The 14,128-nt window shown below is 55.3% G+C and overlaps 1 protein-coding gene across 1 annotated transcript in view; it reads right to left on the bottom strand.

Annotated features, from left to right (window-relative positions):
* LOC115908916 (ATP-sensitive inward rectifier potassium channel 12) overlaps nucleotides 1-3,735 on the bottom strand; it is a 28,811-nt gene extending 25,076 nt beyond the window's left edge. The window contains exon 1 of the mRNA XM_030957864.1: nucleotides 3,654-3,735. The gene's annotated coding sequence lies outside the window, so the exon portion shown is untranslated. The remainder of the gene's footprint in view (nucleotides 1-3,653) is intronic.
* Between the last annotated feature and the right edge of the window lie 10,393 nt (nucleotides 3,736-14,128).

Raw genomic sequence — 14,128 nt, 5'->3', positions numbered from 1 at the left:
CCAATCCTGATCCCAGCCTGCTACATCTGCACCCCCATCCTCACAAATCCGGAGGGTCAGCAGCATCCCTAAGGACAGCCTTCCTGGGGCCAGCATCCCTGTGACAGCATCCCTGCCATCCACCTCCTTGGGATCAGCGTCCCTGGAGCAGCATCCCAGAGAGGAACAGCCCTGGTGCCTCCAGCACAGGCTGGGGAGCCACAAGCAGGATTTCCCAGAGCTGGAGGGAAAATCCTTCCCCTGTGGGACAGCCCCGGCCCCACCTGCCCTGCATCCCTGTCGGGGAAACGGAGGTGAGGGGCGGCACAGCCGGCATCACCCGGCTCACCCATCCCCAAACACCCATCCCCAAACACCCATCCCCAAACACCCATCCCAGGGGCAGGCAGGGCTGGCAGCACCGGGGCTCCCCTGGGATCAGCCTTATCCTGGCTACCAGACCTTCGGGATCCCGGCAGCATCCCCTGCTTTGGTGCAGGATGGGGACAAGGATGGGGAGCTCAAACCCCCACAGCACCCCAGGTAGGTGATTTCTCTCTGGTTTTCTGTCAGGCACAGGCCTGGATCTGGCCATTTCTGTTTGAGGATGTCAGGGAGGGGGAGGAAAAAGCCCAGGCTAAAGGTCCCAGCAATGGGAGATACCAGAGCAGGAAATTAATGTTAATTAATTCATAATGACGCTGAGATAGTGATACCAGATGCTTCAAAAGTCCAACGGGGGAATCTGAGAGAGCTTTGCAAGAAATCCATCGCCCACCGGCAGTTCTGCCTCACTGCAAGCTGGGAACGAGGGAGAGAGCTGGGAACTGGGATCAAGCTGGGACTGCAGGACCGAGCTGGGACCAGGGAACAAGCTAGGAACGAGCCAGGAATGGTGAAAGAGGGGCACATCCCTGTGAGGTGACAAGCCCACAGTCACCCAGAGCTGTGCAGAGCAGCCCTGGGAGCCTCCCTGCCACCAGACTCCCACCTTTCTCCCTTGCACCCTGACTGAGAAGCTGAGCGGAGCTGGAGTGATGAGACACCCACCAAGCTCTGCTCCCTGGGGCACAGGGGCTTCCCAAGACCCTTGATGCTCATTTTTTCCTCTCCTTTCCCCCATTTTAGGCACACCAGGGCCAGGGCAGGTGGCTGGGTATGCACAGGGCACTCAGGAGGATGGAGGGACAGGCTCATGATCTGGGACAGGGACACAGGTCCTTTGCCCAGCAGTGTCCCCACACTCAGAGGACAATTTCTCCCTCCTCATCCATGTGAGCCAACCCTTGCCCTGCACTGCCAAACCCAAACAGGGCTGCACTTAACCAAGGGGTGCAAAAGAGCCCAGAAAGGGGCTTGAGCCCGGTGCCACCTCCCCAGGGCTGGGGATGGCAGAGCCAGCACCGGGCAGGGTGCAGCCATGAACTCTGCAAAACCCACAGGCAAACCCTGGGCTTGGGGCTGTTTGTCCTGACAGGGGATTGTGCTCCTGCCACAGTGATCCAGCAGCTCCTGCAGCCCGAGGGGACCCTCAGGACGGGGCCTGGCAGTGGCAGAGCAGGGTGGCACGGCCGGGGCACGGCGCTGCCATCACTGCTTACATAAGGTGTCCCCTCCAAGTGCCACACACCCGAGCGGTGACAGGAGAGCAGGACAGGACTGTCCCACTCCTGCTGCAGACAGCACCCCCAAAACTGCCAACCCAGCTCTGTTCCCCCTGCACGGAGATTGGGTGAGGCTCCCGTGTCTCTCAAGCACATTCTCACCCCTAGAAGCCCCTAAAGCTGACAGGAATTGGGTGGAAATTCCAGGTTTCAGCTCAGGGTGCAGCTCCCCCGGCAGCTCCTCCAAAGTTTATCCGCAGCAGGAGCATTTCTGCTGCTCTGCTGGTGGAGCTGCCCCAGCCAGCAGGGACAGGGGAAAACCCCACTGTGACACCACCAAAAACTACAGAGCACCACGGCACCAGAGTCAGGGTGACACCAAAATCCCACCCCAGCTGGTCCCACGGGAATTGCCATAACCACCCCGGGCCATTCCAGCGCTAAGGAAAAATCTGCTCTGACTTCACAGGCAAAGCAACTCTTTTGGGTAAAGAGCAGCAGAGGCAACACAGGATTTCAAAGTGTGTTTTGGATCAGAGGCAAGAAGTAAAGTGGCCTTTACGGTGCCTTTCCCAGCAAAGCCAGAGCTTTATCAAGCTTATCTGGCATGGATGGGAACGCTCGCTGTTCTTCCAGGCCTGAAAAGAGCAGGCAAGGATTTTCTTTTTTTTTTTATTTTTTTTTTAAGTCTTGTTTTCATTATTTTCTGGTGGCTTCATTGCTTTGTGCTCACACAAAGGGAATTTCACCTGCTGTTCCAAACAAAAAGGCCCTGGAAAGTTTTGCAGAGAAGGGGATGAGGGGAAGAAGGTTTGTAGAAGCAAAACGAGTTGTTGCAGGGCTTGTTGTGGATTTTTTTTTCACAGTGACCTGTAAAACATCCCCAGCTCTCTGCTGCTTGCAGAAGACCTGGCGCCGACATGCGAGCGCCCTGTCCCCAGCAGTGTCACCCCTGGGATGGGAATGGGAAGGTCTCAGAAATTGGGGTTGTTTTGGGGTGCAGAGGGAAGGCAGCAGGACTGCTTCCCATCTTTTTCACGAGCAAAGTCACGCCACGCTTTCTAAGAACAGGAAAGAAAGGAACCCAGCCCTGGTTTGCTGACACCGCAGCAAAACAGGTGGTTCAAAATCACAAGTGCAAAGTGGGGGGGAGAAAATAAACCCTATTTGGTGATTTTGTGCTCATATTCACTGCAAAACTGTCCGGGAATGCTGCTAAATACACACCATTTTCCCTCTCACACTCTTTGCTCTATAATTAAGAGAGACTTCTAAAAATACAAACGGCCTCGAGCACCCAGTGAAGGCGTGCAGGTGCTGCTAACTGGAGGCGCTTTGGTACAGCTCATTTTCTGGACAATTTTACTCGCCTGGCTCGTGCTCAGCGCCGATACTATTACAGTGATGCAATTATGCTGCTGCTGCTGCTGCTGCTGCTGCTGCTGCTGCTGCTGCTGCTGCTGCTGCTGCCGGGCTCGGCTCACTCGGATTTTCCCCTGTGCTTTGCAGTTTGCCTCCCAAGCCCCCGCAGCCCCGCAGCTCCCGGGCTCACCCCAAGCGTGTCCCCGCCGGCAGGGCCCGGGGAGTTGGGGATAAGAGGGTCAGGAGCTGTGTGTGTGTGTCACAGAGACATGTGAACATCCCTGTGTGGGCACCGAGGGGCACAACCCCGCGTGGGCATCGCCCAAAACAGCCGCTGTGCAAAAGTTTTGGGTGAGGAAGCGAGCTGGCCAGGGGAAGCAGGCAGAGGGGAGCAGGAGCACGGAGAGGAACCCAAAAAGCAGCAGCAATACCCTCAGTGCTGGCTGGGCAGGGAGGGGGCCCATGGCACTGGCACGGTGACGCCGCTTGGCAAAGCATCCCCCCAGAACTGGCATTTGGGGCACAGGGGTGAGGGGGAACTTCCCCCGTGGAGCCGGCGCTGCGAAACTTCCCCGTCTTATTTCTCCATTAGGGCTGCAATAGGTGGAAGTGATTGACTCACTATGAGACTGCTGTTTTTGCCTCTGCCTTGGGATTGAGACGGAGCTGGAGGAGCCCTGGTCGGCAGGCACCGGAGCCGGCACTTACCTCTCACTGCATCCAGCCCCTCGGGCCGTGGGGCTGCAGCTCCTGGACAGTTAGCTGGCAGGGGACCCCACATCCACTCGGGTTTCTCCCAGGACCGACGTTCGGCTGCTGCTTCTTAGGCACAGACCCAACCCCTCCATTCCAACCACAGGGGGAAAAAAATATCTTCTTCCAAAAAAAAAAAAAAAAAAAAAAAAAAAAAAAAAAGAAAAGGAGGGAGATTAAAAAAAAAAAAAAAAAAAAAAAGCAAACTCGCTTTTTTTCTTGGTTCGGTTTCCCCGTGGAGAAAAAAAGAAAAATAGATAAATCCCAGCGACCAAGAGATCCAGACTCAGGTGAATTTAGCTTCAAACTCCCTCTGTGCTTTCGGAGCCTTCACCCTCAAATGGGCTCTGGAAGATGCTGGGGGACCCATGGTAGCCAAAGTGTCATCAAATATCCTTTGGGCTCAACTCCGCTCCTGCCCGGGGAGGGTGGACTTCTTCCCTTCTTCCCTGCTTGCTGCGTGCTGTGGAGTTGGCAGGGACCTGCCTGTTCCAGCCTCAGCGTGGAGGGTGGGTGGGTTGGTTGGTTGATGTGGGTTGGTTTTCTTTTTTTTTTTTTTTTCTCGCCGCTATTGGTTTCCTTGCTATCTGATCCTGAGCGAGCGCTGCAGCTCGCCGCTTCCCTGCTTTTTCCCCCACCAGCTCCCAGGCTTTTGACAGGGAATGAAACACAGACACCCAGTGAGACAGGCTCCGGCTTCTACAAAGCTCCACTCCCTCCTGCTGCCTTTGTCCGCGAACAGCAACTCCTCCAACTCTGCCCGTAGACACGAGGGAACCTCTGCATCAGCACTTTCCTAATGGCTGCTTCGCCCCAGCCCTTCAGCCCTTCTGCTGCTGCTTCTTCTTCTTCTTCTTCTTCCTCTCCTCTACCTTGATGGCTTCCGCTGGCTTTTCTAGCCCGGCAGGCACAGAGCCGGGGAGCAACAGCCCCTTCCCGATGGATCCAGCTCAGCTCCCCCGCGCTGCTCGGGGGGCAGCAGCCCTGCAGTCCATCACCATCCTCACTGGGCACCTTCCATGGAAAATCGATGGTGGGACAGCGTCCCTGAAGGCTTCACTTTGGGCTGGTTTGAGGGCAGGGGGTTGCCTGTGTGGGGAGGGCAGATGGGAGCAGAGGGAGGGCTGAGAATTGGAGCCACTTCTTTTTATTGCAGGCGGGGATTATTTTTATTTCTTTTTGAAAGGTTGACTGGAGTCCAAGTTTGTTTCTTTGGTGCTGAGCATTATTTTAAGCCGTTTGGGAGGCTTTGGGTGCCTCCGGGTCACACTATCCTTATAACAGCGAGGCCTTTTTGGAGAGGGTCAAAGTGAAACCTTTTCCTGTGGAGGGGAGCGGGAGGCACAGGGATGCTGCAGTGGGCTCACAACCTCGGCTGGCTCCCAGCCAGAGGGAGATGCAAACCAGCCACCGTCTGTAATTTTTGCTACACTTCCTCCACACTCGGTCACCCGCGAGATCCCAGGGCTGCTGCCTGCTCCTTTTTTGGGGATTCACAGGCTTTGTTCAAAAAAAAAAAAAAAAAAAGAAAGAAAGAAATCACAGCCAGGAGACCTCCAGCCTCGCCAGCGATGCTCGGCGCTGCTCAGCGTGGCTGTCACGAGCTGGCAGGTCACAGAGAAGGCACAAAGCCCCACAGAACGCGGCACATGAAGAGGCTGCCTCCTCCCCTGCCCTTTGGCAGCCTCTCCCTCACTTTTCCGTGGTTCCCACCACAAGTTTGGGACCAGCAATTCCTCCTTTTCCCCTTCGACAGCATCCTGGAGCAGTGACTCTCCTGATGCCCAGCTCCCATCCTCTCCAGAGACGGAGATTGTTCCCTCACTGCTCCCAAACACCCCAGAGCACCTCAGGGCAATGCTCCCAGCACTGCCTCCCCTCCCCTCTCCACCTTGGCTTGTCCCATCTCACCCCATTCCACAAACCTCAGAAACACTGAATTTCAACCAACACCAAAATCCCAGGATGGAAAGCACTGCAGGGCCTTGCCCCAGCCCTGATGGATACTCAGCTAACAGCAGGGATTTGGGATTTGCAGGTCAGAGGGAACACCAGCTCACACACTGGGCATGGTGGTTTTGTGCAAGACCACTCAGGGACATCCTGACCCCAAAACTCTGCTCCTTTCTGTCTGCCAGGCAGCCCCTCACATGCCAGCTTGCTCCTCCTCTCCTGTCACCCCACCACACCCATGGAAAGCTTCCCAAATACTGCCCTGCCCCAGCGCCCAGCCAGAAGTGCCAGACCAAAGTTCCTGGGCTGGGAGACTGGCCATGGGCCAGGGGCCCCCACTGGGGTGAGGGGAGCAGCTTCAGGGTCCCCAGCCCAAGGCTGGGGCTGGCTGGGAGGGCTGGGTGGAGCTGGGCAGCCACAACTGGCCAGGCTGGTGTTCCCATCACCTGCCCACGCTGGTGGCTTATCCCTCCCTCCCAAGTTTGCTACAAGAAATGCAAATGAAGAGCCTGGGATTTCCATCCTGGTAAGCCCCAGATTCCCTCTGCTTTTGGGGAGAAGTTCCCGTGTTTTCCCACCAGGGCTGGGGAGAGGCTCACTGTCCCCTTCTGTCAGCACAGGACTGCAGCCCTGGGGACCCCCATGTCCCGTGGGCTCCCAGCCAGGGAACAGCTTCAGCCAGGATCCAAGCTCCCCCTGCCCCAAGCCACTCTGTTAGGAATTGTCCAGGTGAGGGGAGGAGGATGAGGGGCTGCAAGGAGGGTGCAGCCGAGCCCTGGCAGGCGAGCGAGCGCGGCTGCGCGGGGCCGTGAGCTCACGAGTCAGCGCTGAGCCATTAGGGCTAATTTAATCAGGATGGATGGCCCGATTGGAGGGCTGCCGTCCATAAATCCCCCCCCTCCCGCTGCACTAATGTCAGGGCTCCCAGAGGAGGAGGCGGGGATGGGGAAACGTGCTAAGTCACCCATCCTGCTGGTGGCCGCTCGGATCGGGTGCCACCAGCCCGTCCTGCACACCCTGGGGACACAGCCCACTGTCCTCCAGCCCTTCTGAAAACCTAGCAGCTGGATTGCAAGCAAACTGGGTTTGCTGAGCCCCAAAAGGTGCAGGGTTGTTCACAAATCCCGCAGGGCAGGGGTGTGCTCCCATGGGCATCTCGCCCACCTGCTCCAATGGGTTTTGCAGCAGGAGGAAGGTGGGGTGCTGGGGGAAATAGGCTTGGAGCCCCATCGAAGGCTCCAGTGTGCTAAGTGGGACTTGGAAATACAATCTGACAAAGGCCCAAGGCTGATGGATGCAGCACCCAGCCCAGAGCCCAGCAGAACATGCAGAACCCAAGCCACAGCAGACCACGACACCACGGCAGGATATCCCGATGGAATACCAGCTCCTCTCTCCCAGCACCCCATCCCTTCCCACTTCTGCTCCTAGAAAAGGCCATTTGCAGGCTTTTGATGACACAAAACACGTCCCCCCATCCACTGGGCGATGGGAGCCACAGGTGCCAGCTCAGGAAACAAACCCTCATCCATGCAGGTTAAAAATATCCGTGAGCTTTGCCACGGCCACGCCTCGCCCTGGCGCTGCTGCCCCATCTGAGCCGGCTCCATCTCTCCTGCCCAGGCAGACCCCCAGCTCCCAGCCTGTGCCATCTGCTCACGGGCACGGGGTGCCCACCCTGCCAGGCCACGCTCTTGGCCAGCAAAGGGATGCAGAGAGCCAAGTCCTGGTGGGATTTGGGAAGAGAGCGGGCCAGGGGATGCGGCAGACGGAGGGGAGGAGGGATGGCACGGGTCTGTGGGCACTGCTCTCACCCCTGGAGCGCTCTCAGCAGGGGAGAAAGCAGGAGTGAGAGCCCAGGGGAGAAGAGATGTTTGTGTTACCAGGGGATCTCAGCCTGGGAGAGCAGGCAAGGATGTCCAAGAGCAGTTGGATGATGGAGAGAGGGATGCTCAGCCATGCCCTCCACGTCCAGAGCATCTCAAGGGCTGTGTCAGCACAGAGGGAGCACAAAAGAGCTCAGGGAGGTTGACCCCAGGGTGTGAGGAGCAGGGAGCTGTGGCACTGCCATGGATTTCTCTGGAAATAGAGGAATGCACATCCCTGTGCACCTCTGGTTTCTGGCTGTGCTTCAGCAAGACCAGGAGGGATGGAGGGCAGGGAAGGAGCCCAGCTAGCAGCAGGAAGAGCACAGCAGCTGAGGTCTTTTGATTGTGGTGCATTTCTGGCACTATGACTGAGGTCTTGGGGACCAGAAACTGCTGATGGGGACAAGAATTGGCCATTACCACGCAGGGATGTGGAGCACCTCTCCATAGGTTGGTTGCATCATGCCCAGCAGGTCTTGCTCTCTTGGCTCAGCACCTTTGTATCCACTCACCCAGGAAAGAACAGCAAAAGCAGGATTGGGCCTGAGAAACCATCAGCCAGGAGCAATAATCTGCTCCATGAAAAGCTATGGAGCAGGTGAGCCATTTCTCCCCAGAATGGCTAGCACAGGGGGGGGAAGAAAAAGACATTTGTATTTCTGCCAGTTGACAAAATGAAATGCCACTTGTAGCCAGTGAAACTCTGCAGATTTTGCTAATGAAGGACTGCTCCATGCAGCTTCCAGCTGGATCCCAGCCCCAGCCACAACACGGACACTGGCAGCATCCCCGTCGCATCCCAGCGCTGGTGCCACAGCTCAGGCTCCCTGCAAACCCAGGCTCTGCCCCACAGCAGGAACACAGATCCCACTGCCAGGTTTGCTCCCCTGTGTTTGCCCTGGGGACCGTGCTGCTGGGATAGAACCGTGTCCCTTGGGAGGCTCTAACACATCTTGGGAAATTTTCCCATTCTACTCAGCTTAATTTCACCCATTAGAGCTCGTTTCAGCAGGGTCCCGAGGGAGTGTCACTCCCCAGCATCCTCCTCTGACTCTTCCTCTGCTTCTCTTCTCCCTGTGCACACAGCTCAGCTCAGGATGGCTCAGCCTTGCTCCTCCATGAGCAGTGCTGGTCCAAACAAGCACATCCTCCATAAAACTTGCACCTCCCTGCACGGTCCCAGAGGATTTCCCAGCTGGCCATGATATTTTTTAGGAGTTGAAAGGTGCTGACCCCACCCTGCTGCACGCAGAGAGGTCCAGCCCATGCACAAACACTTGAGGAGACCTTGGCCAGTGCATTTCATCATGGCCAGAGGTGGGAACCTGCTCCTTATCCACAACTGAAGAGCAAAAATTGAGCCAGTTTGGGAAAATCATGCACCCTCAGCATGCCACCACTCCAAGACCAGGCCAGAGACTCCATCACTTTGGGATCCTGACTGGAAAAAACATGAAAAAGCAGGAGGAAAGAAGCTTATCTGCTGCTGTCCTGGCCTGCAGTGTTTAGGGGGAGGATTTGGGGCAGCAGGTGGGAATTCCTAGACTTTGTGCACAATCCCATTGCCAGCTCCATGGCCCGGGCCAGTTGTTACGAGCATAGCTTTGGATTTTTACCACGGGATGCTCAGCAAAAAGCAGCTTCCCTGGGGGCTCACAGCACCCAGGAGAAACCACGGAGCCGTCTCAGCTCTCCTCGCTCTACAACCAACGCTCAGCTCCCCTTTCCCACATCCAAAGGGTGAGGGAGGAGGAAAAGGCAGCAGTGATGAGCTGGCTGGACACGCTGTGGGTCAGACAGGCGCCTCACACGAGCCAGGGGTTTGGCTGCAGCCACAGAGCCCAACTGGCTGCTTACATAAAGGAGCTGAGGGCAGGGCCTGCAGGACCACCAGCACAGGCAGCAGATGCTCCCAGGGCAAATCCACCCGCCCGGGCAGACGTCACCTAATCAGCGTGCTGGCTTCCTCCCAAGGCACTCCTGGGGCACTCTGTAAATATCTTATGTAAGCACCCCTGGCCTGGCTGGAGCCACTGCAGCCGTGTCACAGCCATTCCCTCCTGGACAGAGGCACTAGAGGAGATCTGGGGGGCCTGAAGGGGTTGTTCCCATCGTGGGCCTGTGTAACCCCCTTGGTGACCCAGAGGAGGCTCCAGAAAAACTCTGGTGTGTGGAGAAGAATTGCCCATCCCCAGAGGCAAAAAAACACCAGAAGAAGGGGATCAAAATGACAAATCACTTCTGCTCCCAAGCTATTTGTCCTCCAGGATTTGGTAGCTGAGGGCAGGGCTGGGAAGAGCCCAACAGCCCTTCCTACAAGGGCAGCACCTCCAGCCCGGCCACAGCTGGCTGGACCATAAATCCGCTCAGTGATGGAGACACCACACCAAGCCAGGAGACTCTGCCAGCGCTCAGCTCCCACCACGTGGGGAATTTCTCATGTCAGTCTCCCCCAGATTTCTCAGCACTGCCAGAGACATGAGAGAGAGAGAGAGAGAGAGAGAGAGGTTCCTCTTTGTCCTGAGCAGCCTTCTGGAGACAGCTGGAGTTGGGAGGCTGGAGAGAGCCCATGGATGGACCCAGCAGGGGTAAAACCAGCTGGGCTGGGGCATGAGCAGGATGCAGAGGATGGATAACCTGGGAGCATCTTCAGCACTGAAGCATCTTTCCAGGCTGCTCAGTGAGGTGAAGACTCAGGTGAGGGCTGTGCTGGCAGACACAATTTCCTCCCTCTCTCCAGGCTCACATCTTCAAAGGATTTACCCACGGTGGTTTTGGCCAAAGGAAATCCCAAACGAGTGGGATTTTGCCTTCACCTGTCAGCACCAGCCCTGGGGAACTTGTCCATGCTTGGGCCATCCCCTCCTGCGCCAAACCAGGTCACAGCGAGCTCGGTGGGTTCAGACATCAGCTGGAGGATGCTCGGAGGCACAGACAGCAGGAGGCCGAGGGATCAGACAGGACACGACCCGCCCCAGCCTCCTGCTCTGTTTGACAGGTCACTTAAACACTGAAAACCCGCCCTGCCTTTCACAAGAGGCATTTCACACCCGCCCCCGCTGCTAAATAAAGCATCCCCAGCCCTGCTGCACCTCCCGGGGCAGTGCTGGGCACGGAGCAAGGTTAAATTCATCCCTGCAGAGTCAGCACCAGCAGCTTCTCCATCAGCCCTGGAGCTCCAGGCTGAGCTGGCCGTGCCACCAGCAACGCCGGGCTGGAGGGAAAAGAGAGGCAGAGAGAGAATTTGGGTCTGTAGCTGGCAGAGGGGAACACAGACACAAATATTTGTGCTGTCCTGCTCTTGGCAAGGCCTCTGTGCCCACTGCTGGCAGCTCTCAGGGTTTGGGAGAGGGCAAAGGGGTCCAGGCAGCAGCTGCCTGTGGGATGTGGGTATGGCAATAAAGGTAAAACTTCAGGGACTGCTCAAGCCCTGTCCCCAAGCACACAGCACTAAGTGACACTGGCCAGCTGCAGGCCCCAGAGCCAAATGGAATTGGAATTTATAGAGTGAAGAAACAGTCAAAACTGGCACAAACCCCCCAGTTTTCACCCCCTGCTCAAAGCCTCGAGCAGGACTCGCAGCAGACACCAGGGCTGTGTCAGGGAAGCCAAGAGGCCAGGCTGAAACAGCTGCATTTTGGGATCACCTGCCTGTGATGGGTTTCTGGAGGGTGGAGTCTTAGAAAGCAGAGGTTCAGTAGTGCCCAGGGCCAGGGAGATGAAAGGCTGAGGTATTCTTTGGGTTGTAGAGCAAAATAAAACTGTACATTCATATGGAAACAAATGATTTTTAAGTGAAAGACTAAATTATAAAGGTTTTTTTACATGAGACTCAAAGCAGTTTGTTCAATCCAAAAGGCACCAACTCCCCACCAGGTTGTTGCACTCATTTGTAAATCACAGTTCTCCTCTAGATAATTTAAAAGACATTTTCCAAAGCAGAAGAGGCAATTGAAAATAAAAAACCAAATTAACTCCAAACAGAGCATTCTGACTCTCCCTGAAAACTTCCCATTTCCAAAAAGCCAAGGTAAAGCACCGTGGTGTTCCCAGTAGTTTCTCTCCCCCATTTTGTGCAGTCACATGTAATTCCTGAGCTCTGCATGACTTTGGGATGGGTGCCAGGCTCTGCAGTGCCAGTGCTGAGCACACACAGCTGCCAGCACATCCCAGATCAGAGCCCCTGCACCCAGCAAAGCCCGGGGCAGGGAGCTCCTAAAGGGCTGGGGAAATACCCTTTCCCTTTTTCTGGGGTGTTCATCCCTGTGGGGTGAGCCAGGGAGTTCCATCTGGGATGCAGGGGTGGCACAGCAGATCCCACCAGGTGATACCTGCGGCTCTGGGGCGCTCCAATGCTCACAGAGAGGACACAGAAGGGCTGATTCCCTCATGGAGCTGCTGTGGGGCTTCCTAAAGCCCCCCCTTTGCAGAAGGGAGCTCAGCCCTCTGCAATGCTCAGGCAGCACATGCACCACACGTGGGGATGCCAAAGCAAGGTGAGGTGGAACACCCAGGCAAGGTGTGATCCAGCTCTCTGAGAGGACAGGAAACTCCTCCTGCTGCTAGAGCAGCCCCTGCCTCAAATCCAGTGCCACTGGGATGGGAATTTGGCTGTCACCAGCTGTAAATGCCCATGGCAGGGCAGAAATTATTTATGTCCTTCCCTGAGGACTGCAGCAGCAGGAGGGCACTGCCTACCAGGCCAGCACTTTGTGCTTCCCAACAAAGATGCTTCTTAAGAATTCCTTTTATTCTTCCTCTCTCTCCCCCTCCATTCTGCATGATGGATGATAAAAAACAAAGCAGCAAAACCTTCCCAGAGCCCAGTCCTGAGCGACCCCCAAGCCCCCACATCTCCCTGGATGTCAGCAGGGTTCCAGTGTCAATTTTTGGCTTGGTTTATCAGGGATCAAACTGTGCCTCTCCCCAGGGGATCTTCCACTTCTTCTCCATTAAGATAAAAAGGAGAAAAGTTTTAAAAGCCCACTGTTTAACAAGGCAGCTGCAGGGAGGCTACTCCACTGATTGAGTTTTTACCTGGTCCTTACAGGCAAGCTCAAGTACTTAACATAGAAATGAGGTTTAGTCACAGCGAGGCATTTGGGATTAGAGCTGGCTGGAGGAACTCTGATGAAACCACGTTCCTTCAGAATATGCACTCTTGTCAAAATTGAAATGTTTTGTGAGATTGAATAGGTTTAGCCAGAAGTTCATTTCCCAAAGAAAATCAGAAAATCAGGGAAAGGTTGCAGGAAAATTCGTTGAATGAAAAAAAGATATTCTTTTTCTTTTGAGCCATGCTGAGGTGTATGTTGTTGAAGAGGTTGGATTTTTCTTTTTTGTTGTTGTTGTTGTTTTGAGGGTTTATTTTAAGTCGTGCATTGCTCAGGGAGGAACCTGAAGAACTATTTTCTCTCTAATGACAAGTTTACCCAAACTCAGCAATTCCCTGCTCCCTGCTGGCTCACAGACTGGTAGCCCTGAAGACATTTATGGCTCTGCAAGAAATCCTTGCTACCAGACTCCAAGGACAGCACGACTCAATAAAGATAAGCTATCAAATCCCACCTGGAGTGATCCTGGGCAGGCAGGGGAAGCCAGGCAGGACCAGGGCAGGCAGCACAACTGCAAACAGCATCAGTGACCTTCACTAAGGTGAGTCCCCAGCAGCAATTGGGAATTTCTCATCCCAGCCCCATTGAAAAAAAAAAAGAAAGGATGGGGCACCCCTCAGCATGGAAAGAATGGGTGAGTGACTTCCATATGGAATGACAGACCATGGGGATTTATGCAAACCTGTGTGTTTCAATTTTTCCAACTGTTCTTCTGCCAAAATCTGGCATTGCTCCTGTTGGATAAAGCTGTTACTGGAGTCTCTTGGTAAAGGTTCACACTCTTGGGTCCAACAGGTAAAACCTCAGGGTCAGGGTTTCATTGGGAAGTGAGGATCCACTTGGTTTTTGGGCTCTGGTTTGAGCATCAGCTGGGACCAACAATGGCCTGGGCTTCTCCTGCTCTGAGGCAGCACCCTGGAGCACCTGCTCAGCAGGTAGGGGAAGGAGCACTGGGATTTCCCAGCGTTAGAGCCAGCAGCAACTCCCAGAGCAGCCACATGGATTTTGCACAGCCCTTCCCTGTGATCACACCCAAGGGGCTGCAATCACCTCCAGGCTCATTTAGCATATGCCAACAGCCTCCTCTGCTCTGCTTCAGGAGGCAGGAACTCCAAAGTCCCTTAGATTGGCAGCAGGCCGGTGTCTCAGCAGCCCTGCCTGGAGCCGGTAGGCTCAGAGCAGACACTTTCCCAAGGGTAGGAGTAACAGGCAGAGCTGTTGGACCCAGTCACAACAAGGGATCCCTGTTACAGCTCAAACTACAGCCCAAAACATCCTCCCCAGGTTGCTGAAGGGGGGATGCCAGCTATACAAGTGGATTTTGGAGAAACAATCAACAACCCACAGTCCAAAGCAGCAAATTCTGAGTTTTCCTCCAGCCCTGTCACAGCCACTCATCACCATCCAAACCCAAGGAGGGTTTGTGCCTGACCTCAGCCTGGGGGTGTCCAGGAACCCTCTGACTTCTGTCCCTGTAGCCCCAGCTGTGAGCAAA

Source organism: Camarhynchus parvulus, chromosome 14 (assembly GCF_901933205.1).
Source record: "Camarhynchus parvulus chromosome 14, STF_HiC, whole genome shotgun sequence".
In the NCBI taxonomy this organism is placed as follows: domain Eukaryota; kingdom Metazoa; phylum Chordata; class Aves; order Passeriformes; family Thraupidae; genus Camarhynchus; species Camarhynchus parvulus.
The sequence above is the reverse complement of the archived record's forward strand: the minus strand, read 5'-3'. Positions and strand labels throughout refer to the sequence as shown.